This window comes from Schistocerca cancellata, chromosome 2 (genome assembly GCF_023864275.1).
Source record: "Schistocerca cancellata isolate TAMUIC-IGC-003103 chromosome 2, iqSchCanc2.1, whole genome shotgun sequence".
NCBI classification, from domain to species: Eukaryota; Metazoa; Arthropoda; class Insecta; order Orthoptera; family Acrididae; genus Schistocerca; species Schistocerca cancellata.
Genome location: NC_064627.1, coordinates 692257154 through 692283684, shown reverse-complemented (window position 1 = coordinate 692283684; position 26531 = coordinate 692257154).

The window sequence follows — 26531 nt, the reverse complement described above, 5'->3', positions numbered from 1 at the left end:
TTATTAAGATGAAAACCATGTGTTGTGTGGCATCTTTTCCCCAAATTGCTGATCTTAACAAATGTTACATATTCAAACCACCTGCATGTATTTTGCATCTCTGTATTTGCACTTCGAATTTCTTTGTTTACACAGAACCATTCCCTCAAGTCATAACAATGTGGCACTGAAAAAATAACGTTTGTTCCTCTCAGCTCATACAGTTTTCTTTTTAACAAGGTTAAGAAATCCTTATTTTCATTCCTTGCAAAATTGTTTGATCCCACCAGAAAGACAGAAATGTCTTTTTTGCTTAAAGAGGGAATTTTTTTCCTGATTCATTGATGTAGAAGCAATGAATTTCACTCCTGGCTTTATTACGCAGTTAAAATTCTGATTGCTTGTCCGACAAAATTTGGTGGTTATATTTCATCCTTGGCTGTCTGCATAAAGTTCAGTTTTTCATGTACTTGGTGTTCAGAACTTACCAATTTTCTGCCTACCTATGCTGTGTGCAGTGTCTTGTTTGGCACTATTTATTTTGTCTTTTTTTGCTAACATAGTTCAGTAATTTCTCAGGCGAACATCTTATTGGTGGCAAATTTTTTGAGAGCACTTTAGCACATGGTCTTTCACTTAACTGTGGCTGAGATGAGTACCAGGATATCTGGAAATTGGAGGGAAAGAATTAAGAGATGCAGCAGTCAATGACACATGCACAGTACTTAGCAAGGTAAGACAATGTGCTAGCCCCAACGCTGTTGAGGTGTTCCAGTTGGCAAAACCCACTGCCAGTTGCAGTATACGTTACTGCTAAGCACAGAGGCAACATATGCCCCTCCTATGAGAGGACCAAACAGTGAGGATACTTGTGGCATATGACTATATTTATGCCCTCACTTTCAGTGAGTGCAGTCTGCATGAACATCAAAGGTAATCCAAAATATGGCCAGGGACTTGACTTCTCCTGTATTGTAGATGACCAAATACAAAGTGTGTCGAGATTACTAAACTTTTGTTCACATTCCCAGCTTTTGCACACGTCAGTTGGAAGAAATGATTGCTTGGTGCCTCCTCTGCGATTTTTATGTAACTTTATATCTTTTTGGTTAATTTTTGATACTCAAAGGGTATATTAACTTGGACAGGGCACTATTTGCCCCACTGTCAAGTGCACTAACCCAAACAAATGAAAACTAAAGAGCAAGGAGTAACGTTCAGTGAAGCCAGTCACTCTCTCTTACTATTTGTGTTATTCCTTTCCCCATATATAATTTGCTATCACTCCACTTTTACCATGCCAACAATGCACGTCTTCTGCCTGTTGCAGCTAACAGTGGTGTTGGAAGGGTTCCTGAGAGTACCAAAGGTACCCCAGTGCTATCCTCACCTGTGGATCCTATCTCCTCTGCAGAAAGTTCAGGATCCAGATAAGAACAGGTGTAAGGAAACCCAAAAGTGTCAGTTTAAGATTCAAAGAAATGTCTCTCACAGGTGAGAGTATTAAAATCCTAGTGGTTAATAACTGAAGCCTTCACAACAAAATGCAACTTCGAAGTGCTTCTGAAAATCAGTGAAACTCACATAATATTAGGTACAGAAAGTTGGTTGAAACCTGAAATTGATAGTAGTGAGATTTTGGGGAAAATTTAATATATTGAAAGCACAGGCTAATGGGAAATGGAGGTGACGTATTTGTCACAGTAGACAAGAAACTCAAATTCACCAAGAAAGAAATTGAAGCTGCATGTGAGACTGTTTGGGCAAGACTCAGTACCTGGGGTGGGCATAAAATGATAATTTGATTCTTTTGTCACCCACCAGACTCATCTACTGATGTAACCAAAAACTTTAAAGAAAACCTCAGTTCACTTGTATGCAAGTTCCCCAATCATGCTGTAATCATCAATGGAGAATTTAATCATTCAACAGTCAATCAGTGAGACTTGATCCAAGGGGCAGGGCCTGCACATTAGTGGGAAACGATGGGCTTCAGATCAGCAGCCCTGATCCATTAGATACACCAGCAAAAATGGCCTGCGGTTTTGGGCCGTTGGGAAATCCACTCGTGTGGCCAGCTATTCACACATCACAGATTATATGAGACTGCAGTGATCAATCCATGCAACAGATAACTGCACAAAAACTCTGAGAATCAACACTAATGATGATAGCAACTCACCACAAAGATAATTGCTGAGCTGCAGACAGGTATGTAGAAACGACAAACGCACTGTCACAACTAAATTTTCGGCCATAGCCTTTGTCAGAAAATAAAAGCACATACACATTCATACAATCACTCAGACAGAACTCGTGCACCCACGACCGCCATCTCCAGCCATTGCGCTCTAAGAATCAGATCCAAACAAACCATTCCTCATGCCTCCCTGCCTCTTGTCAGCAGCTGCTGGGCTAGCAGCAAGAAGTGGTGGCAGCACTGGCAGAAAGCTGAGGGGAGTGGTAGGGAGGGGAGAGAATGAGGGAGTAAGGAACCGGCGCACGTTCTCAGCTGTGTCTAGACACTAATGGTGCATGACATCTCAGTAAACAAACCATTTCATGTACTGAGACAAAAACAAGATTTTTCCAGGTTTGTTTTTTTTTCCGAATTTCCCTGACATGTTTGAAATTCCCTGATTTACGGAACTTGTGGCAACCCTGATAATAATGAGTCACTGTTGGAATCAGCCAACTCGTGCAAATACCTGAGTGTAACATTATGTAGAGATATGAAATGGAATTATCTCATTGGTTAAGTGGTGGATAAAGCAGGTGGTATACTTCAGTTTGTTGCTAGAATACTGGGGAAGTGCAGTCAGTCTACCAAGGAGATTGCTTACAAATCACTCATGTGACCAGTTCTAGAATACTGCTCAACTGTGTGGGACCCATACAAGAAAGGACTAACAGGGGATATGTAAGTATACAGATAAGGGCAGTACAAATGGTCACAGGTCTGTTTAATCCATGGTAGAGTGTCACAGAGATACTAAAGGAACTGAACGGAACTGGAAGACTCTTGGAGACAGACGCAAGTTACCCACAAAGCCAATTAACAAAGTTTCAAGAACCAACTTTAAATGATGACTCTAGGAATATAGTACAACCCCCTACATATTGCTCACATAGGGATTGTGAGGATAAGATTAGAATAATTGTTGTATTCTCAGAAGCATTCAAACAATGATTCTTCCTGCATTCCGTATGTGAATGGAACAGGAAGAAACTCCCGTATGTGAATGCAACAGGAAGAAAACCAAACAACTGGTACAATGGGATGTACCCTCTGCTACACACGTCATGGTGGTTTGCAGAGTATAGATGTAGATATAAAAGAGTTCTTACCCACTGATATTGCACATAGAAACATCACAGACATGGCTCAACATCTTCGAAGCCAGGCATCCATCTGGTTACTGGCTAATGTTTTTGTTTATGCTATAACAAACCCAGGCTTTGTTCTGATTTATTTGTCAAATTTTCCACCAATCTAAATTTCTCTCAAACACCTGCTGCAGTCTGAGAGGATGGTGATGTTCTTTTAAGGATGGGACACTTCATTGCACTCTGTATGAAACAGTTGGGATGTTGGTGTTAAGTTTGTGAGAAATGTAGGAAACCTGTTGGTATTCAGCGTCAGTGAAGAAAGGAGAGGAGGGAAAGGGTGGGGGGGAGGGGGTTTAGTAAGTTCATACATGTTCTAAGTGTGCTGCACACAGTCAAATATTTGAAGAACACTGTAAAGCTTGACACATTGTTTGATCATATACGAGGTGCTTATTAGACTGGTTAAGTGGTACACTACCTTTTAGAAGTAGCTGCATTTGCAGGAAATGTCTTTCTTGCTGAACTTTTGGTACTGATGTTGATCCTGTTGTGGTAGTATGTGCTATTGATACTCACAGTGACATATCAGCTGTTGTATGGGTGCTTGTTGCTGTTCTTGAGGGTTTGGCTGTGCTAGTGTTTGTTCATGCTCTCTTTATGAAGTTGCATCAGTTTCGTTATAACTGCTGTTGATGTAGTACTTGTCGTACTGGTTCACCTACTTCTTTTCAGGTTTGTAAATTTTATTCATCGTACCATGTCTCCAGTGCAGGATGAATGGCTTGACCGTGACAAGGCATGTGCCATACTGATTTTACTCCTTCTCAGATTCAAGATCATGCTTGAGAAAACAGATTACATAGCGTTGCTGTATGCACAGAGCAGTGGGTTGCTGTACAACTTCTTCTAGTGGACTGCACTATACGAAATACAATGGGCTCAAATTAATGACTTGGTTGTTAGCAAATATTCCACACTCCGAGCATGTATGAACTTACTAACCCCACCCCCTTCCCTCCTCACCTTTCTTCATTGATGCTGAATACCACCATGTTCCTACATTTCCCACAGACTTAATGCCAACTCCCCATTGTTTCATACAAAGGCAATGAAGTGTCCCATAACTCAAGATCATCATCAGAGAACTCCTCTCAGACTGACAGTACACAAGCAGTGTGCACACCAGATACCTCGCAAGGAATATGTCCCAGGAAAAGTTACGCTAGCACTTTGAAGACAGCAACAGTAGTTCCAACCTCTGCTATGGAAATGAATATACAAGAAACAGCAGCAGTGTCCATTGAGGTGAGCAGAAGGAAAAAAGTCCCATTTGAATGATGTTTTAACAGAAAGCAGACCAAGGAAGAACACAAGACGAACAGGGTCAGGACTATCTGAGGTAAGTGATTAATCTGTAATGACAAAGTAGAAATCATAAGCAAAACAAAACCGACTTTATCACATTTCTTATAATTCATTATAATATCCAATCTCCAACCAACAATTACATGAACTAGAAATAAAAGACAGCAAATAGAAACTGTAAATATACCTGGTCTTCTCCATGGCAGTTCATTCTGCATCTCATTATGTTAAATAGTCTAAATCCAACAAAAAAGAAAATCATTTGCGGTGACTTTAACATTGATTTTTTGAAACCCTCAAACTGCAGAGATGAATTACTGAACCTGCCAAAGAGCTTCAGTTCAATCCCCACAGTAAATGCACCACCGAGAATTGATAATCATTGCAAAACAGCACTATACCAAATTTTTATTCAAAAAACCCACTCTCCATATAATAATATAGTAGTAAATACGGGCTCTAATGATCCTTGGGCTCTGTTGCTAACATTGGAGTTGTGTATAGAGGAAATATCACCCAGCAAAATGACTGAGTGCGGGGATCTCGTGATGGTAATACAGCAAATTTTTGCAGTCTATTAAGCCGGGAAACATGGGATGAAGTCTTCAATGAAACAGATGTAAATAGAATGTTCATTAACTTCCAAGAAACATATCAATGCTATGTTGAAATAGCTCTCCCACATAAGCAACATAAATTAGAACCTACAAGACACAAAAGTTGGATCACTACAGATACAAAAATCTCTGGAGCAAAGAAAAGATTACTTCAGTCATACAAAATACTATATTATTAGAGGCGCAAAATTATATTAAAGATCACAGAAGGAGCGGCGACAAAGTTATTGAAGATGCAAAAAAGGTTATTACGAATAAATCAAAAAACAGACATGGGCCACATGGAACATTGTCTGTTCTCAGACAGGCGCCAAGCCCTTGGCAAAGAGTACTAGCATAAGTCTAGAAAATGGGCAAGTATCTGATGCAAGCTAATACCTTCAATGAGTACTTTAGCGACATAGCAAATGATCTTATCCAAAGTAAGATCTTTGAGAAGCTCTTATACAATAGATTACTAGAGTTTATTAACAAAAACTCTTTGCTGTCAAATCATCAGTATTTCAGTCTATCAAGATCCACAACCACAGCAGTATATGAATTTCTTCACGCGATCTTAAAAGCTGTAGACGAAAAGGAAATGGCTACTGGAATCTTCTTGGACCTAGCCAACGCATTTGACACTATCACTCACACTATCCTATTATATAAATAGGAAAGAAAGGGAATTAGAGGTATTCCAAATGAGTGAATTAGATCGCATCTTAATAGCCAACAACAGAAAGTTGTTCTTAAACAGGATAAGATTACTGGCAGCGTTATAAGAGGATGAACATACACATCAGAAAAAGCTTCAATGAAATATTAATAAAATGAAGATCCTAAGCTGTCAACAGGCGTTGATGTGCATCAACTGGGACAGTTGAAAATGTGTGCTCCGACCGGGACTCGAACCCGGGATCTCCTGCTTACATGGCAGACGCTCTGTGCATCTGAGCCACCGAGGGCGCAGAGGATAGTGTGACTGCAGGGATTTATTCCTGTGCATCCAGCACAGAAGAAGAAAGTCAATGGCCAGTTAGCCTTAACTATATGAGGATGGTAGCTGTTCTTTCGTTCACGTCCGAAAGAACAGATACCATATCCATACAATGAAATACGGTGTCATCTGTCAATGTGTCAGATGCCCCATATCACTCCAACTGCACACGTCCCACACCAACACACAGCCTCACCAGCTTGAACAGTCCCCTGCTGATATGCAGGGTCCATGGATTCACGAGTTTGTATCCATATCTGTAAACATCCATCCCGTCAATACTACTTGAAACGAGACTCGTCCGAACAGGCAACAACTTCTGTCAACAACAGTCCAATATCGGTGTTAACAGGCCCAGGCGATGTGTAAAGCTTTGTGTGATGCAGTCATCAAGGGTACACAAGTGGGCCTTCGGCTCCGAAAGCCAATATTGATGTTTCGTTGAATGGTTCGCGCATGCTGACTCTTGTTGATGGCCCAGCATTAAACCTGCAGCAATCTGTGGTAGGGTTACACTTACGTACGTTGAACGATTCTCCTCAGTTGTCATTGGTCCCGCCCTTGCAGGATCTTTATCTGGCCGCAGCAATGTTGCAGATTTTGTGTGTTACATGATTCCTGATATTCACGGTACACTTGCCAAATGGTCGTAGGGGAAAATCTCTACTTCATCGCTGCCTCAGGGATGCTGTATCTCACCGCTCACGCGCTGGTTACACCACCATGTTCAAACTCACTTAAATCTTGATGACCTACCATTGTCGCAGCAATAATCGATTAACAACTGTGCCATACACTTGTTGACTTACATAGGCGTTGCCAACAGCACCGCCGTATTCTGCTTGTTTACATGTCTCTGTGTTTGAATACGCATGCCTACTCCAATTTTCTTGCCACTTCAGTGTATAACTTATATGCTATGACTAAACGCTTTTTCAAAACAGCACTTTCTCTCGAAATGCGTTCGTTTTAGTACTATTTCGTGTAATTAAATGTTAAGTAATGACTTGTTGGCTTTTAAAGTATATGGATTCTCTATACACAGGACACAGTCGTCATTTGCAGATCATCACTGTGGTGCAGTGGTTAATGGCCTGGAGCTACGATGCCAGCACGGTAGCTCAGCATGTTCGGTCAGAGGTTTAGCTGCCCTGTGCAATAAAAAACTGAGAGGATGGATCTCTGGTGAACTTCAAATGGTGTCATGGGACGTCCGCACCGAACTGTATCGAACAAAATGAGACGAAAAAAAAACTAAAAGCTGTAGTTTGCATTCTACCAGCTAAGATTTTTACTATCCTCCTTCACTTTTCTGACAGACTGGGACTACTCTTAGGAAAAAGTATTCGTCTAGCTGCATATCTTTTAGAAAACAGTGTGTGTAACATGAAAAGAAATGTATACAAAATCTAAAGAGCCATCCATGTAAGATGTACCTTGGTAAGTCATTTTTGTTGAAAAATAAGGAAAGAAAAACATCAAAATCGACAGCAAGGTTAACAAGATAGAAAATGTAATAAAAGAGCTAGTTCATAAAGTATTCATACACCATCTGAACATGCCGAAATTCTGCGCGCAGTGATTAAACTATAACGCTGGCCCACGGCACAGGAGGATGCTAAGTGCACCGGACTTGGATACGATGTGACGTCATTATGACGTATACACGCTACATCGAAAACGATAGAAACCGTATATCGACTTTCGTGAACTTTCGAGAGGTTGTGACAGGTTAGCGCTGTGCTCTGCGCCATTCGTTTAGATGTGTTTTGCGTTCCTTGCGTTTAAATCGTGTATTGTACTGTGTTTGTGTCCTGTGTGTTGTTTTTCGTTTGCTCGTCTGTAATTATGTGTTCAGCATTCGAGACACTAATGAGAGAAAAGCTGAAAGAGTTCAGCATCGATGACGACGGGCAATTGCGTGGTTATTGTGAATCTCAAGCAGAAATTGATGTACTTCTGACCCAGCTGAAGTGCGTCGGTTATTCGTACTCGGTGAGAAGAAGCACTCAGCAGCCAAAATCTTTAGATGCGTCAAGACACTAACCTTTGGTTAAGATTACATTGAGAAATCCACTTCCCCTCGTATTTCATCTCTGGTCGACGATTTTTCTTCAACACTGCCTCATATTTTTCTTTTTAACTTCGAAATTCAATCATTCTACACACCAGTCATTACTGGACACTAAGATACCTGTCTCTGCGGTCCGAGTGTAAAATTACTTGGAATTATGGTTGATAAAAGACTATCTTGGTATGGACATATAAATTACTTAGCTAACAAACTTGCACGAGTTCTCTTTCAGCTATATAAATTAAGAAAAGTAAGTCAGCAAGAGTATGCTGCTACAATCTAATATGTACTGACAAGACCAATTGTTTGAAACCATACTAAAATATTGATAATAAATAAATATTATTTTCGGCGTAAGCGTTCAATACAACAATCACACAATCTAATCTGGTCGGGACATAAGACTTCACTTTTTTACGAAACGTGTTGTCCATGGTGTTTTCAAGGCCACGGTCAGGAATATTTCTATTAATATCCAGCTCTTTTATTTTGGCGAAATACATATACGCTGCCACACTGAGCTGTTATCAGAATCGCACGTGTCAAAACAAACCACTAGCTGACGACAGTTTAGAATCTCGAACGTTCGTAAAAGTCGATAGGTGTGTTAATCGACTAAAGTGTATATACGTCATAATGACGTCCCATCATATCCAGGTTGGGTGAACTTAGCATCCTCCCACGGCACACACTAAGAGTCAATCGTGCGCGGCCCCGCTCTATCGCCTGTTGTGGTTCTGAACGGTGCCGATACAGTGCAATTAGCGGCATGGGTCGTAAGGGCAGTGAGACGACGCCGATATAGAGGAAACTTATTCTGCGCTTACATAATGAGTGCAAATCTTCTCTCAAGATTGCTAAAGTAGTCGGTAGACCTAGATCGACGATTTCGTAGATGATAGAGCGATTTGGCGCAACAAAATCATTAACAAACCAACCACGTACCGGACGCCCTCACACTTTGACTGATGCAGACGTGAGATTTATCATGAGGGAATTGAAGAAGAAACCTAAAATCAGCGCTCCTAAGTTGGCTGGGGAGTTACAGTCTAGGGGAAAGAAGGTAAGTGCCAACATAATCATAGATACCTTCAAAACGTATGGCTATCACGACTAAGTAGTGCGCAAGAAATTTTGGGTCAGTGGAAGAAACGCCTCCATTTTGCGACGGAACATAGATTCAAAAAAGGAAGACTTCTGGAATAGAGTAATATTTTCTGATGAGAGTAAATATAACGTATTCAGGTCGGATGGCAGGCTAATGATGTGGCGTAAGAAGAATGCAGAGATGTTGCCATGAAATCTTGTGCCAACGGTTAAACACAATGGTGGCTCCCTGAATGTGTGGGACTGTATGAATGCTGCAGGTTTTGGAAAATTACATTTAATTAAAGGTACACTGGATCACCATATGTACATCAACATTTTAAAGGACAATCTGAATCCTAGCACCGAAAAATTAGGTTTGCAAGGAAATTACATTTTTCAACAAGATAACCACCCAAGGCTTATGGCTCTAAATACAAGGATGTGGCTCCTGTACAATAACCCAAAACAACTTAACACCTCTCCTCAGAGCCCAGAAATTAATCCTACCAAACACTTTTGGAAAGTACTGGAAGACAGCATCAGGAGAAGACACATTTCCAACAAAAGAGACCTAAAAGAAGCACTTCAAGGCCAATGGGACAAGATTCCAGCCTCTCTGATGGCAAATTTGGTCAAGTCGATGCCTAGACGGCTAAAAGCAGTAACAGCTGCAAAGGGAAACTCCACTAAATATTAATTTTTGTATATGAAATCATATTTTCATATTGTAAATTTAAAAAAAACATGAGTGGACGAATACGTTTTGAAGTAGCCCCTTTATAAAATCTCTATTTTGTCAAATTTGTTATCGCTATGGATGTATTTATTTCCGTGTCCATCAATAAAAATGACTTACCTAGGTTCGTTCCAAATTATTGGATGTTCACATTATATGTTCTTTTCCTTTCCGTGACATACACTTAGTTTTTTTTTTTAAATTACAGCTAGACAAATAATTTTTGGACTCACTGTACATATAAGAGTGACCTCTCAGAAGTGAGTTGTTGTCAATAATTTACAACAACGCGTGAAACTCGGAAATGCGAGTAAATATTCGAAACACGCTGATTTCCTGGTAAAACAAGCTACCAATCTAAATTTAAAAAAAAAATAGAAAAGGCTGACACGTGAGAAAAACAAAATGTGGCATAGTCTCTGCTGTCTACAAAGTATAAAATAAAATTTACAAGCTACTAATTGGGGAGACTTCTTTTCCAAAGCAGAACTACTTCAGTTTAAGTACATGCACAGAAGAAATATATTCTGTTGCTAGCACAGGAATGATCCTGCTGTTTTTCCTCATCATTTCAGTTACTTTAAAGTGCAATGAAGAAGTCTGCTATTCTGACAGTGGATCGTAATATACCGCACAAATTTGAATATACTTCTGACAAAATGCGTGTTTACTTACCATTAGCGGAGCTTCTTGTTAAGCTCTTTTTGTAATACATACGATATGTAGATAGCGAGTATGACGTTGATAAGTTCTTACTTTCAAAGAAAGAAAACACAATAATAATGTCCAAAATTGCAATGACTGCAACACCCGAAGATATGTTCAGCTGCTGCTTTAATTTGTCCGCTAGAATGGCTACCACACTCATGAAAATCGCAAAAGCCCTAAATAAAGAAAGCAGTGACAATCTTTGTGTCTAGATTGAGTGCTGTCATTGGTCATTTCAACGTCACATGGTAGAAGGCAACTACACTCCTGGAAATGGAAAAAAGAACACATTGACACCGGTGTGTCAGACCCACCATACTTGCTCCGGACACTGCGAGAGGGCTGTACAAGCAATGATCACACGCACGGCACAGCGGACACACCAGGAACCGCGGTGTTGGCCGTCGAATGGCGCTAGCTGCGCAGCATTTGTGCACCGCCGCCGTCAGTGTCAGCCAGTTTGCCGTGGCATACGGAGCTCCATCGCAGTCTTTAACACTGGTAGCATGCCGCGACAGCGTGGACGTGAACCGTATGTGCAGTTGACGGACTTTGAGCGAGGGCGTATAGTGGGCATGCGGGAGGCCGGGTGGACGTACCGCCGAATTGCTCAACACGTGGGGCGTGAGGTCTCCACAGTACATCGATGTTGTCGCCAGTGGTCGGCGGAAGGTGCACGTGCCCGTCGACCTGGGACCGGACCGCAGCGACGCACGGATGCACGCCAAGACCGTAGGATCCTACGCAGTGCCGTAGGGGACCGCACCGCCACTTCCCAGCAAATTAGGGACACTGTTGCTCCTGGGGTATCGGCGAGGACCATTCGCAACCGTCTCCATGAAGCTGGGCTACGGTACCGCACACCGTTAGGCCGTCTTCCGCTCACGCCCCAACATCGTGCAGCCCGCCTCCAGTGGTGTCGCGACAGGCGTGAATGGAGGGACGAATGGAGACGTGTCGTCTTCAGCGATGAGAGTCGCTTCTGCCTTGGTGCCAATGATGGTCGTATGCGTGTTTGGCGCCGTGCAGGTGAGCGCCACAATCAGGACTGCATACGACCGAGGCACACAGGGCCAACACCCGGCATCATGGTGTGGGGAGCGATCTCCTACACTGGCCGTACACCACTGGTGATCGTCGAGGGGACACTGAATAGTGCACGGTACATCCAAACCGTCATCGAACCCATCGTTCTACCATTCCTAAACCGGCAAGGGAACTTGCTGTTCCAACAGGACAATGCACGTCCGCATGTATCCCGTGCCACCCAACGTGCTCTAGAAGGTGTAAGTCAACTACCCTGGCCAGCAAGATCTCCGGATCTGTCCCCCATTGAGCACGTTTGGGACTGGATGAAGCGTCGTCTCACGCGGTCTGCACGTCCAGCACGAACGCTGGTCCAACTGAGGCGCCAGGTGGAAATGGCATGGCAAGCCGTTCCACAGGACTACATCCAGCATCTCTACGATCGTCTCCATCCATGGGAGAATAGCAGCCTGCATTGCTGCGAAAGGTGGATATACACTGTACTAGTGCCGACATTGTGCATGCTCTGTTGCCTGTGTCTATGTGCCTGTGGTTCTGTCAGTGTGATCATGTGATGTATCTGACCCCAGGAATGTGTCAATAAAGTTTCCCCTTCCTGGGACAATGAATTCATGGTGTTCTTATTTCAATTTCCAAGAGTGTATTTTGGACCTAAGTGGGAGAACTGAGCTAATTAGCGATTATCTTTGTACGTTGGTGTCATTGAAACCTACAGCTCATTTTACATTAAATTAAGAGCCTAACACAATGTATAAATTTATCTGTTTTGAAGAGTGCCACAGTGTTGTGCAGACTTTCAAATGGACTCAACCCCACACCCCTCCAACACCACTCAGGATTTCTAGTATGTTGTTCGTGGCATTCCCTCCAATGAGATACAAAAATTTCCGACTACACGAACTATTCCCAATATTCGACCAAACTTTTATCTATAGACTGGGTTATTGTGCCACCAATATAGGTATTTCATTAACATTATTAATTGGAAAAAGCCTATGAGTGTAATGAAAGGAAAACGACTTTTGCAAATGTTATGCTACAACTAATTACGTTTACAATTTGTTCCCATTCAACCTTCCTGTTTGGAGCCCAAAAGCTCCAAACTTAACCATTATAAGCATAGTAGTTTCATAGTTAAAAGGGGTAACGAATACTACAATGTGATTGTTTATTTTATGCAGTAAAATTCGCAAAACAGTTAGGTAAAATTGATACGAACATCAGTTTTGCAGTTTGCAGGAGGTCGACCAAGGGCCAATTGTAAATCTCCAGTTAGCAGCTCGTGAAGTGCTATTCTCAGAACAGCGCGAGAAATGTGTTGTGTGAAACCAGAGTAATGCCCAATCTGAGAATAATCCGGGATAACTTAAGGGAGCCTAGAACATAGAAATGACGAAATTTTGGATTTTCAGTTTATTGTGAAATAAAATACTACACTTTTTCCTCTTTAAAATGATGTATTAATCTTCCTTGTAGCTCAAATCCAAGTATTAAAAATATTATTTCCAGTAATGTGCTGTAGTGGGCGTGTTACGACACGTACTTTTTGTGGATAAGTGTTCATTGAAAACATCCTTATTCAAAACCCCTGGTCTTTCCAAAGAGTTCATATTATGCTTGTAGGACATCTTCTTATGTTGGCAACACGATTTGGTAGGCAGTTGTTTTGTCTGCATAAGTGGAACTTATCAAACATGCATTGATTTAGAAACAGAGTTTAAAAGAGCTTCCTGGGAGGTACACTAGAACAACTGCGACAATTTCTCCTACTCTGGGAAATGATTCTGAAAATAGTGGGGTTATTCATGAAGTGAAATCTACTCCTGTCTCTAGCACAAGCAAGAAGTTGCATGGGTCAACTGAAAAATTACTGGAGTTTATTGTAGAAGTGTAGTGAGGATAATGTGAACGAAATAATTAACGTATAATTGTTCTAAAAGGTGACAGAGAGTTCAGTATTGAGTAAGGAATGTTCCAAATTGACCATATCAATTAATGTCAATCGACACATAGGACTTTCAGCAGAAATCTCTCTTCATTGTACTAATTGCCATCGCAATGTTTCATTTTAGAGTTCAGAATATGTCGAAATAGGCCAAGGCGAAACTGATAATGAGAAAAGCAAGTACTATAGTGCAAATATTAGATGTGTTTATGCTCTAAGGTCAATCAGTAACGATTCATCTGCTGATCAAATGTCTTGTGGTATAATGAACCTACCACCACCACCACCAAAATTCTCAAAATATTAGTTGATTGTTGGATCCTGTGTTGGAGATATTCCCTAAGAATCCATGAAAGAATCAATGGAGGATGGTGTGGTGCTAAATGAAGAAATTCCAGACGTTTAGAATCCTTGGGACTTGCCTGTTGCAGTAGATAATAGATTGCAGAAGCAAACTTCACGTAATGGGGTAATAACAGCAACAAGTGCTGATACTACAAAGGTTATAGATGTTGTAATTAAATCTAAGCACTGTAGCTGTCCTAAAAGAATGAAGGATGAGCATGCAGAAAGCTATCAAAGGAATTACAGTGGGTCTAGCAGGGCCATGGGAGGTGCCAGTATGAAAGACTTTTCAGTCGCTCTCTTCAGTGGTACAATGTCAGATACCTACTGTTCCTGTGTAACTATGATTCCAAGTCTTCTGCTGCTGTATGTGAGCTGAAACCTTATGGAAATGATGTCACCATTACTAAACAGGAGTCTATAGATCACGTTCTGAAACATATGGGGAAAGATTATTTCGGCTGAAGATCACAATGAAGGACCAAGTACTCAAGTGGAGCTAAAAGATTGACAGATGAGGTAATCAAAAGATTGTTGGGAGACTACTGACTGGAAATAAGACAAAATACTCAGACTGTTGATGCATTGGAAAAGGCTGTAATGACATTTAACTACCACACCTTATCGACTGATGAGGAGCCACCACATGGACTATGCCTACAGGGACCCAATTCCTGGTGCAAGTACAACAGAGATACAACTATTAGAGATACAGACTTCATATTTTCAGGGAATATAAACACTGCAATATACACCTTCTATCATAACCCTATTGTCACTCACAATTGATGCCAGCTTTTATTTCAAGGATACTATACCAAAATATGTGTCAATTATATTCAGTAACAAAAAAATTAATATCTTCCCAGAAAATAAAAATAAATTAAAATCGCTGTGGTACTTGGTGTTAAATATATGTAATACTCTAATGTAAAAGTTTCATCATGTTGCTGTTAATAGTTCATAAGTAATGTTCCTTAAGGCAGGTCACACACGAGAAAAAACGTGTCGCCACAGCTAATGACATATTGCAGATGCAATGCAGTTACGTGTATGAACTCCCAGTTTTTAGTGGTGCAACTTAAAAGACGCAACTATTGTCACGCCACAAAAAGTTTAGCTTGGTTGCACTTTGTTGCACCACTTTCCTGCCACCACTGCTCCCTGGTGGCAGTACTTTGAAACACGAGCATTCTGTCGTAGTTATCGTGAAGTGATAATTGCATCTGTACTCCATTCGATTTCAATGCATTTTTATTTTATTTCTGAAAAAAAGTGAAAACAGTTGTCAGAGCAACCTATGTTTGATTTTCTGCAGCAGCAGCGCTCGCGCGCGCGAGCTTGTGTGTGTGTGTGTGAACAATATTTGGAAACCAATGACATATCTCACAGCTTTAAAAGATTTTTGGATAAGTGAATAAATAATATGTGTGACAAAAACGCGATTCATATAAACTTCGTGATTTGAGAGACCAAACATTCTGTATATTATGGATTATATGCAGGAAATATCTCCAGAATGTGATGTGACAGCTGTTAAACTAAATTGCCTTCATCAACGATTACAAGACGGTTCTAAAATTTTGAAAGAGTGGCATGTCTGCAGATGATATTTACATGCCAGCTGTTGGTTAGTTTCCAATTGTTATTCCTGTTAAAAAGGTGTTTGTAAGTGCTGATTTATCCCTGTACGAAATCTATTATCGGATCCAAATTTTGGGTTTTGTCTTTCTTATATTTAACTCTTGTCATCACACTAAAAGGCCATAACCTGCACTATAACATTTATATCCGCTTAGTTGGAGCTAGCACATTAAAAAAGTAATTCTGAACACGAAAAAATGCAAGACTAAGGCAAGCTATATTCTGACATTCATTACATAGAACAGCGCATTTACAATTGGTTGTTAAGGCAACGCCATAGAGTGTAGAAAGCAGCACTACTCTTTGCCACATACACATTCATATAAAAAATTACTGTTCCTATATCCCCCCCCCCCCTTTGAACGGATATTTCGGATGTTACTTTCGCAAATAAAACCATTATTGCCTCACTATCTTCCGAAATATCTCCTTGTTTAAGGGTTTGGTTAGTAGATCAGGTAACATTCAGATTCAGATACCTTCTGTGCATAAATAGTTTACTTGCTCCACATGATCCCTTATAAAATGGTTCCTTATATCAATGTGTTTGGTTCTGGCGCTAGTAAAATTATTTTTGACTAAATTTATAGCTCTCTTGTTGTCACAGAATATCTTGGTGTGTTCTACAGTAATATTAGGCTATATATCACTCATTAGAGTCCTGATCCGCAATGCTTCTTGAGTTGTGTGTGACAGAGCCATATACTCAGCTTCCACAGTGTTCAAGGCTACTGTTTCTTGTTTTTTTTTTTACTGGAGCAGAATATAAGTCCCACTATTAATCTAAAGCAACACCCAGTAAGGGAATGTCTACTCTCCAACTCACTTCCCCAACCTGCATCACTAAAGCCATCAAGTTTTATATTTCCCATTTTTACAGTGTCTTAATTTATAGTCTGTTGTTCCCTTTAAATATCTAAATATCCTTTTAACGGCTCTCTGGCGTTTCTCTCTTGGGCTTTTGCTGAATCTGCTTACAACATTTGTGGGGAAAGCAATATCAGGCGTTGATATTGGTGACAAATATAAAAGGCTCCCTACTATCCCTAAATATGGTACACTTTGCACTCTATATATTCTTCATTCGTCGTTAACTTGATTCCTGGTTCCAACGGTGTAGAAATAGGTTTACAGTCACTCATGCCAAACCTTTCCATAATTTTCCGTGTGTATGACGATTGGACTATGCATAACTCTTCAGTCTTCTTATTTTTAAAAATCTTCACATCCCAGTATTGTTAAGCTTTGTTTGCTTTTGCTGAATCTGCTTACAACATTTGTGGGGAAAGCAGTATCAGGCCTTGATATTGGTGACAAATATAAAAGGCTCCCTACTATCCCTAAATATGGTACACTTTGCACTCTATATATTCTTCATTCGTCGTTAACTTGATTCCTGGTTCCAACGGTGTAGAAATAGGTTTACAGTCACTCATGCCAAACCTTTCCATAATTTTCCGTGTGTATGACGATTGGACTATGCATAACTCTTCAGTCTTCTTATTTTTAAAAATCTTCACATCCCAGTATTGTTAAGCTTTGTTTGTAATTGTCTTTAAAATTGCTCATCTGTTCTTCATCTTTAGTTAGAATGAAGAAGTCATCCGCCCATATAGCCATTATTGTGACCTCTCCATTACTTTTTCTCTAACAGGGACTAGGACCTGCCTTAGATTACTTCATAAGCATTTTTAGCAAGGTTTCATGTGGACATCTGTTCCAGCAATGGCACTCTGTTTCAATGCACAATTTTTTTCACTCACCAGATCCCTTTTTCTGGACGAGTTCTTTTAGCTTCCTTTGGTGGTATCACATACATTCCTTTATCTAATCTCCCATTTACATAAGCTGTCTTCACATCCACTTGGTGAATTAATACATCTTCTTTTATTGCCAGGGCTATGAGGTACCTAAGTGATTCATATTTTACCACAGGCGAAAACGTCTACCTGTAGTCTGTCCCTGTTTTAGTGAATATCCCTTGACTACAAGTTATGCCTTACATTTTGGCGTTGCACTCTCAGCGGTTTTTAAGCTAAACATCCATCATGATTGTAACAGTTTTTTCCTTTCTGACATTTCAACCCATTCAAAGTTTCATTTGGATAAAATGCCTCTAATACTCTTTCCATAGCTTCTCTCCAGTGTTGAGAATTCGGACCACACACAGTCTCATCAACTGTTGGTGGTTCATCATTAAAAAACTGGGCTACACACATTTCATAATAATGGTATTCTTTAGGTTTAGCTACACGAGAAGAATGTCTCAAAACATTTTCTTCCTGTTTTCATTCCCATCTTCTTCTTCTTCCTCTTCTTGATTTTCTGTTTCTTTTCGAGGATTAGTTTTTCTTGAACTTGACGGCGTTAACGAAATGGTTATTGTTGCGGGATCAGTGCCATAGTCATTGCTTAGATTTGGGGTCTTTCCTGTGCACACTTCGTAGGGCGTTCTATTTTGTACCACTTTGGCTGGCGATTTATTGATCAAATACACAGCTTTCGACACCGCCTCTGCCCAGAAACAGTTAGGAAACCCAGCATCAGTTAATATAGTTTTTACTTTTTCAGCAGTACGCATTTTTCTCTCTCTGCAACTCCATTCTGGGCTGGCTGTATCTGATGGTGGTTTGTTGTATAATTCTTACTTCCTTCAAACGTGTCTTGAATTTTTGATCAGTATGCTCTGTCCCCATAACAGATCTGACAAGTTTAACCTTCTATCCTGTTTTTCTTTCTACCATACGACGAAATTTCTCAAAAATATCACTCACTTCATCTTTGGAACCTAAAAATTAAACATGGTTACATCTTGACTAGTCGTCTATAAAGATAACAAAATAATGGCCTCCTCCCTTAGATTCACACGGCATCAGTCCACAATCATCCCTATGTATGAACTGCAAGACGTATACACTTCTGCTTTTGCTAGGCTTAAAGTGTGGTCTAGTCTGATTCCGTTGCAAACATATTTCTTTAGATTCACCACAATCTTCCATTCCTGTCACCATATCCTTTAATAATGACATGCATTTCTGTTTAGGTGCGCAAGTCTTCGATGCTATAAAAAACTTGTACAGAATACACAGAATGGTTTACAACTTCACCTACATCTTAAGCAATTCCTCTTTCATTTGGCACCGTAGCTATAACTCCTCATATTGGTTACTGTTGACGGCAGTGAGCTTATTGTATTGAATTTTCTGAGTGGCTTCATTTTCAGTTTTGTGTTGTGAGTGCGCCAGATATTTACGTTCATTATGTGTGCGGCCGTGTTCCGTGACATTATAAAACTACATTTTTTGTTTTGTTTTGTTGTTACGGTTACGATGTAACTTTTGGTTGGAATAATGAAAGGAGGAATGAGTTATTTTTACTCCAGTTTGCCGTATTTTGCTTTGTGATTTTCTGGCAAACATAATTAAAGACATCAGGTTATGGTCCCAGCACGCTTCCACTGCGGTATCTGTTTTATGTTCTATGAGTTCATTGCTTTTGATTCGATTTTTATTCGCGTGAACCGAAACGCTCAAGTTCTAGAACCGTCATATTTCGCTGGTCTATTGTGGAAACCCTGCGTTTTCGTTTTGAACTGAGTATTATGTTTGACATGCCTTCATCCTGCAGGAGGATGCATAAATTGAAAATGTACAGTATCCAGAAGTCTGACAGTAAAAATTTCCATCTGTGGAAATATCAGTTGCAAATTATTTTTCGTGCTGAAAAAATGCTCGATATCGTCGAGGGGAAACCTAGGCCAAATGAAATTGGTGAGGGTCAAGCCACTTGGGACGACTTAAATGTGAAGGCGATGCTCATTCTATCTACTGCAATGGAATTTGACCAATTGCAATTTGTTATGAATTACACAAATGCAGCGGAAATGTGGGCCAGACTAAAGACTATTCATGAACAACGATCCATAGCTAATAAAATGGCCTTGAAGCAGAAATTTTTTGATTACAGAATGTCGCTAACAGACACAATCGCACAACACATCAGTCAAGTTGAGTCCTTAGTACAAGCATTAGCTGATATTGGGGAACCTGTTACAAAAGTTGACAAAACGGCTAAAATTTTGGGAAGTCTTCCAGCAAAGTTTGCAATTTTTGCAACTGCCTTGGACTCGTGTGCTGAAGATAAACGAAAGTTTGATAATTTGACTTTAAGGTTATGGAAGTAAGAACAATAACTTTTACAATTTGATGAAAACTCAACAGCCTTTGCAGCAGTTACTGTGGACAAAACACGCAAGTTCAGTTCAAATACTGGTAACAGCAGTGTGTCTAACATGGTCAGTAGAAAATATGTTAAATGTTATTACTGTCACAGAAAGGGGCATTTTTAATCTGAATGCAGAAAACTTTTAGCAAAACTTAATATTAAAAATGATGGTCTGAGCACCAAGCTTTGAGTGCATATGTTTTTGCTCCAGGTTGCGAAGACATTTGGTTAGCTGACAATGCTGCATCAAAACATACGACATCACACAAAGAGTGTTTCAACACATTTAAGTCAGATGACTCATTTGTTCAAATTGAAGACAACTCGATCGTCAAAGCAGAAGGCATTGGGTCAATTGGAGTATTGCCATTAGTTGAGGGCAAATGGCAAGCTTGCACTTTGGAAAACACATTAAGCTACAGAAAAATTTATTTTCAGTGGGAGCAGGGGAATGAAAGTTATTTTTGACGACAAGAGAATGGAAGTTCGCAGGTCAGGTCTGATTGCAGCACGAATTAAGATCGACAATCAGTGTTATCAAATGTTGTTTAAATATCCGGATGTACTACAGGAAAATCCTGCGTCCCTGACTTCCAGCATGATCTGGCACGAGAGACTTCAGCACATTCATTTCAGGGTCTCAAGAATAGGGCTGATCTGAACTTAATACCTGGTTTCAACATGAAGAAAGTTGAAAATCCTCAATGTGAATCATGTCAGTATGGAAAGATGAAAATAAAATCTTTTAATTCAAATTTGGAATCAAGATCGAAAGATCCTGGCGAATTTATTCGTGTAGATTTGAGTGGATGGATGAGAAAATCGTCTCTTTGAGGTGTGTACTTGCACATATTTTTCAAGGTGATTGCACTTCATACAGGTTCGTGTATTTTCTTAAGAATAAGCATGATACTTTCCCTGTGTTTTTGAAATTTCGGAGACTGATTGAAAGACAAACTGGAAACAAAATCGAAGTTCTCAGTAGTGACACTGGTACCTAATTCATAAATAAGCAATTTGAAAATTATTTCAAGCAAAATGGTATAATACATGAGGAAAGAAGTCCATATACACCACAGCAGAATGGCCGAATTGAATGAGAAAAAAGTTCCTTTGCTGGGTGTGCACGCACTATGTTATTAAGCACTGACTTGTCTCATGGATTGTAGGCGGAGGCAGTAAATTGTGCTGCATATATCTTAAATCGCCGACCATGTAAAGCAAACAACAATGTTACGCCATATGAAAAATGGAATGGAAAAACTCCTAAAGGACACACGAGGAAGTTTGGATCATCAGCATGCATACATACACGTTCCTGATAATTTTAGATCAAAATGGGATAGTAAATCAAAGAAATAGACCATGGTTGGCTATGATGGGTATAGTACCAATTATCGCAGCTACAGTCTTGAGTCAAAGAAAATTACAATTTCCTGCAATGTCTCGGTCAATGAAGAACAAACCCATAGCTTAAACACAGAACAAAGGTATATTGAATTTTACCTGAGAGACAATGCTGCAGAAGATGTTTGAGAGGAATCTGGAGAGGATGATACTGGTGAACAAATGAAAGAAAATCAAAGGATGAATCTGAGAGATCGGTCTAATCTGTGAGCACCTGCTCGGTTTCGAGACCAAGATATAGCTTGTTCTGCCATTATCTTTGAACCTCAAACTTTTGAAGAAGCAATGGCATCGAAAGAATCATCAAAGTGAAAACAAGCAATGGAAGTGGAAGTGACATCCTTGAAGAAGAACAAAACTATTACCACACAACCGCAAGGCAGTTGGATGTGAGTGGGTCTATCGTGTGAAGCAGAATTCTGAGGGAAAAACTGACCCCTTTAAAGCTAGATAATGTGCAAAAGATTATTCACAACAAGAGGGCATTGATTATGAAGAGACATTCTCTCCTGTGGTCTGATATGATTCAATTAGAGTTTTAATAGCCATAGCAGCTTTTCGAGATATGGAAGTTAGGCAGTTTGATTTTAAGGCTGCATCCCTGAATGGGGATTTGAATGAAGTTCACACGGAGCAACCAAAAGTTTTTGTTTTAGAAGGCTCAAATAATGTTTGCAAACTGAAGAAGAGTCTATATGGACTCAAGCAATCACCGCATTGTTGGAATAAAAAATTTGTACACTTTCTGACAATGTTTGGCTTTGTGCAACTGAATGCAGACAAATGTGTATTCCATGCTTTAAAAGATGACAGTGAGTTTACCTGGCACTTATGTGGATGATGGCTTGCGTATTTTTAAGTCTCCAAAAATATTGGAAAATGTTTTGACAGCACTGGGATCAATGTTTGAAATTACTATGGACAATGGAAAATAGTTCTGTGGATTGGAAATTGAACAAAGCCCTTGTACAAAAGAAATCTATGTAGGCCAGCAAAGATACACCAATTGTTTACTTCAGAAGTTCAACATGGATGATTGAAAACCGAACTCCTCTCCTTTGGATGTTGGAACCATGTTGCACAGTGGGCAGTCTCCTGCAAACCAAAATGAGGTAAAGGTCTTTCTCCTCCTGAAACTATAAAGTTGTTCCCGTGTGTGACGATGACCATCTACTTCTTGTGTAGTAGTAAATTTTATCAAATGATGGACGGTATGGCGATACACTCTCCGTTGTGTCCATCACTGGCTAACTTTTTTATGGAGAATTTTGAGAAACGTGCATTAAATTCGGCTCCCCTTCCGCCAATCCTTATTTCATCGTTGTGTTGACGATACATTTATGGTCTAGCCACACGGCGCAGAAGCTCTCGAACAATTCTTGGAGCACATGAACAGCATACATCCGAATATTCAGTTCACTGTCGATATGGAGAAGGAAGGAAGGTTGCCATTCTTAGACGTTTTAGTACGACGACAGGCGGACGTGCTTTTCGGCCATGATGTGCACCGAAAGCCGACATGTACCAATTTGTATCTTATTGCACAGTGTTTCCATCATCTTGTTCAGAAGAGAGCCGTTTTGAACATGATGGTGTATAGATCAAAAACTGTTTCTGACGAGGACCACTTGAAGTTCGAAATTAACCATCTGAATTACGTGTTCGAAAGAATGGCTATGGTGCATGCGATACAAAACAGTGGTCTCCAAGGTTATTAAAAAGTCCAGAAGCATGTGCATCATGTCTGAGATTAATACCTCTGATAACAAAATAAAAACAAGTGAGACAGTGCAACCAAGAGTACAGGATGACAGCATTACCATCAAAGCGAATGGAAACTTGACAAACAACAAGCCGGAGGTCGAAAACATTTTGAATAATAATTTTTAAATGTTGTAGAGAAAATAGGATCTAAATGTTCATTAGAAGAAGCAAGGCAGTTAATGGAAGAGGCCTTACTCACACAATTTGATACAATTGAAATTCCACCCACCTCTACTTCTGAATTTAGGAAGATAATAAACTCTCTCAAGAATAAAAGCTGACATGCAGTTGATGGCATTTGCAGCAGGATAATAAAAGCTTGTTCCCAAGAGATAAGTGGGATTCTTAGCTACATATGTAATAGCTTTCTGAAGCAGGGTATTTTCTCAGATAGAGTGAAGTATGCCATTGTTAAACCACTGCATAAAAAAGGGAATACGTCTGATGTCAACAACTACCGCCCAATCTCTCTTCTGACTGCCTTGACCAAAATTCTTGAAAAAGTAACGTATTGTACAGTAGCTTCACACCGTTGTAAAAATAAAGTTTTCACAAAATGTCAGTTTGGTTTCCAGAAAGGTTTTTCAACGCAACATATACTTTCACTAATGAAATATTAAATGCTCTGAGTAACCGGAAGTCACCTGTTCGGATTTTTTGTGATCTGTCAAAGGATTTTGATTGTGTAAATCATGGAATACTTCTAGATAAGCTCAAGTTATGTGGTATGAATAGCACAGCGCTCAAATGGTTTAAATCATACCCAACAGGAAGAGTGCAGAAAGTTGAAATAAGCAGTTCACATAATATACAAAAAACTGGTGACTTCTCAAACTGGGGAACCATCAAGAATGTGTTCAAAATGGCTCTGAGCACTATGGGACTTAACTACTGAGGTCATCAGTCCCCTAGAACTTAGAACTACTTAAACGTAACTAACCTAAGGACATCACACACATCCATGCCCGAGGCAGGATTCGAATCTGCGACCGTAGCAGTCACACGGTTCCAAACTGACGCACTTAGAACCGCACGGCCACACCGGCCGGCCATCAAGAATGGGGTGCCACAATGTTCGGTCTTGGGTCCTCTGCTGTTCTTAATATATATTAATGACTTGCCATTCTATATTCACGAAGATGCAAAGCTGGTACTTATTGCCGATGATACAAGTATAGCTATCACACCCAACAGACAGGAATTAACCAATGAAATTGTAAATGATGTTTTTTAGAAAATCATTAAGTGGTTCTCTGCAAATGGGCTCTCATTAAACTTTGACAAAACACAGTATATACAGTTCCACACAGTACATGGAATGACACCATTAATAAATATAGACTTCGATCAGAATTCGGTAGCTAAGGTAGAATATTCAAAATTTCTGGGTGTATGCATTGATGAGGGGTTGAACTGGAAAAAACACACTGAAGATCTGCTGAAACGTTTGAGTTCATCTACTTATGCTATTAGGGTCATTGCAAATTTTGGCGATATACATCTCAGTAAATTAGGTTATCATGCTTATTTTCATTCTCTGCTTTCATATGGCATCATATTCTGGGGTAAATCATCATTGAGTAAAAGAGTGTTCATTGCACAACAGAGTGTAATCAGAATAATTTCTGGAGCTCATCCTGGAGACACTCATTCAAAGAGCTAGGGATCTTCACTGTAGCCTCACAATATACAGGGTGGTTCATTGATAGGGACTGGGCCAAATATCTCACGAAATAAGCGTCAGACGAAAGAACTACAAAGAATGAAACTTGTCTAGCTTGAAGGGGGAAACCAGATGGCGCTATGGTTGGCCCGCTAGATGGCGCTGCCATAGGTCAAACGGATATCAGTTGCGGTTTTTTTAACTAGGAACCCCATTTTTATGACATATTCGTGTAGTACGTTAAAAAATACGAATGTTTTAGTTTAATCACTTTTTTCGCTTTGTGATAGATGGCGCTTTAATAGTCACAATTTTAGACGAACCGTTGGTAACAGGTGGGTTTTATAAATTAAAATACAGAATGTGGGTACGTTTGAACATTTTATTTCGGTTGTTCCAATGTGATACATGTACCTTTGTGAACTTATCATTTCTGAGAACGCATGCTGTTACAGCGTGAGTACCTGTAAATACCACATTAATGCAATAAATGCTCAAAATGATGTCTGTTAACCTCAATGCACTTGGCAATATATGTAACTACATTCCTCACAACAGCGAGTAGTTCGCCTTCCGTAACGTTCACTCATACATTGACAATGCGCTGATGCATGTTGTCAGGCGTTGTCGGTAGATCACAATAGCAAATATCCTTCAACTTTCCCCACAGAAAGAAATCCGGGGACGTCAGATCTGGTTAACGTGCGGGCCATGCTATTGTGCTTCAATGACCAACCCACCTGTCATGAATTATGCTTTTCAATACCACTTCAACTGCACGTGAGCTATGTGCCAGACATCCATCATGTTGGAAGTACATCGCCATTCTGTCATGCAGTGAAACACCTTGTAGTAACACCAGCAGAACATTATGTACGAAATCAGCATACATTGCACCATTTAGATTGCCTTCGATAAAATGGGGGCCAATTATCATTCCTCCCATAATGCCGCACTATACATTAACCCGCCAAGGTCGCTGATGTTCCACTTGTCGCAGCCGTTGCCCAATAGTGCATATTATGCCAGTTTATGTACCGCTGTTGGTGAATGACGCTTTGTTGCTAAATAGAACGCATGCATAAAATCTGTCATTGTCCCGTAATTTCTCTTGTGCCCAGTGGCAGGACTGTACACGACATTCTAAGTCGTCGCCATGCAATTCCTGCTGCATAGAAATATGGTACGGGTGCAATCGATGTTGATGTAGCATTCTCAACACTGACGTTTTTGAGATTCCCGATTCTCACGCAATTTGTCTGCTACTAATGTGCGGATTAGCTGCAACAGCAGCTACAACACCTAGTTGGGCATCATTATTTGTTGCAGGTCGTGGTTGACGTTTCACATGTGGCTGAACACTTCCGGACATTTGGATGATATCGTCCAGGATACCGAGCACCGTAAGTAGTGGGGCAACCTACTTACCACCCCACTTGCCACTGTCGCCAAATTTATTCAAGATGGCGGCGCTGACGTCATCCAAGATGGCGGTATGTAGACTTGGCAACATTGCATGTCGTCATACAAGATTGCGGCTTTTGACCGGAAAATAGGCCAATTGTGCTAGGTCCACGAACCAAACCCTCCAGAGAAAATGGCGGGAAGTTTGAAT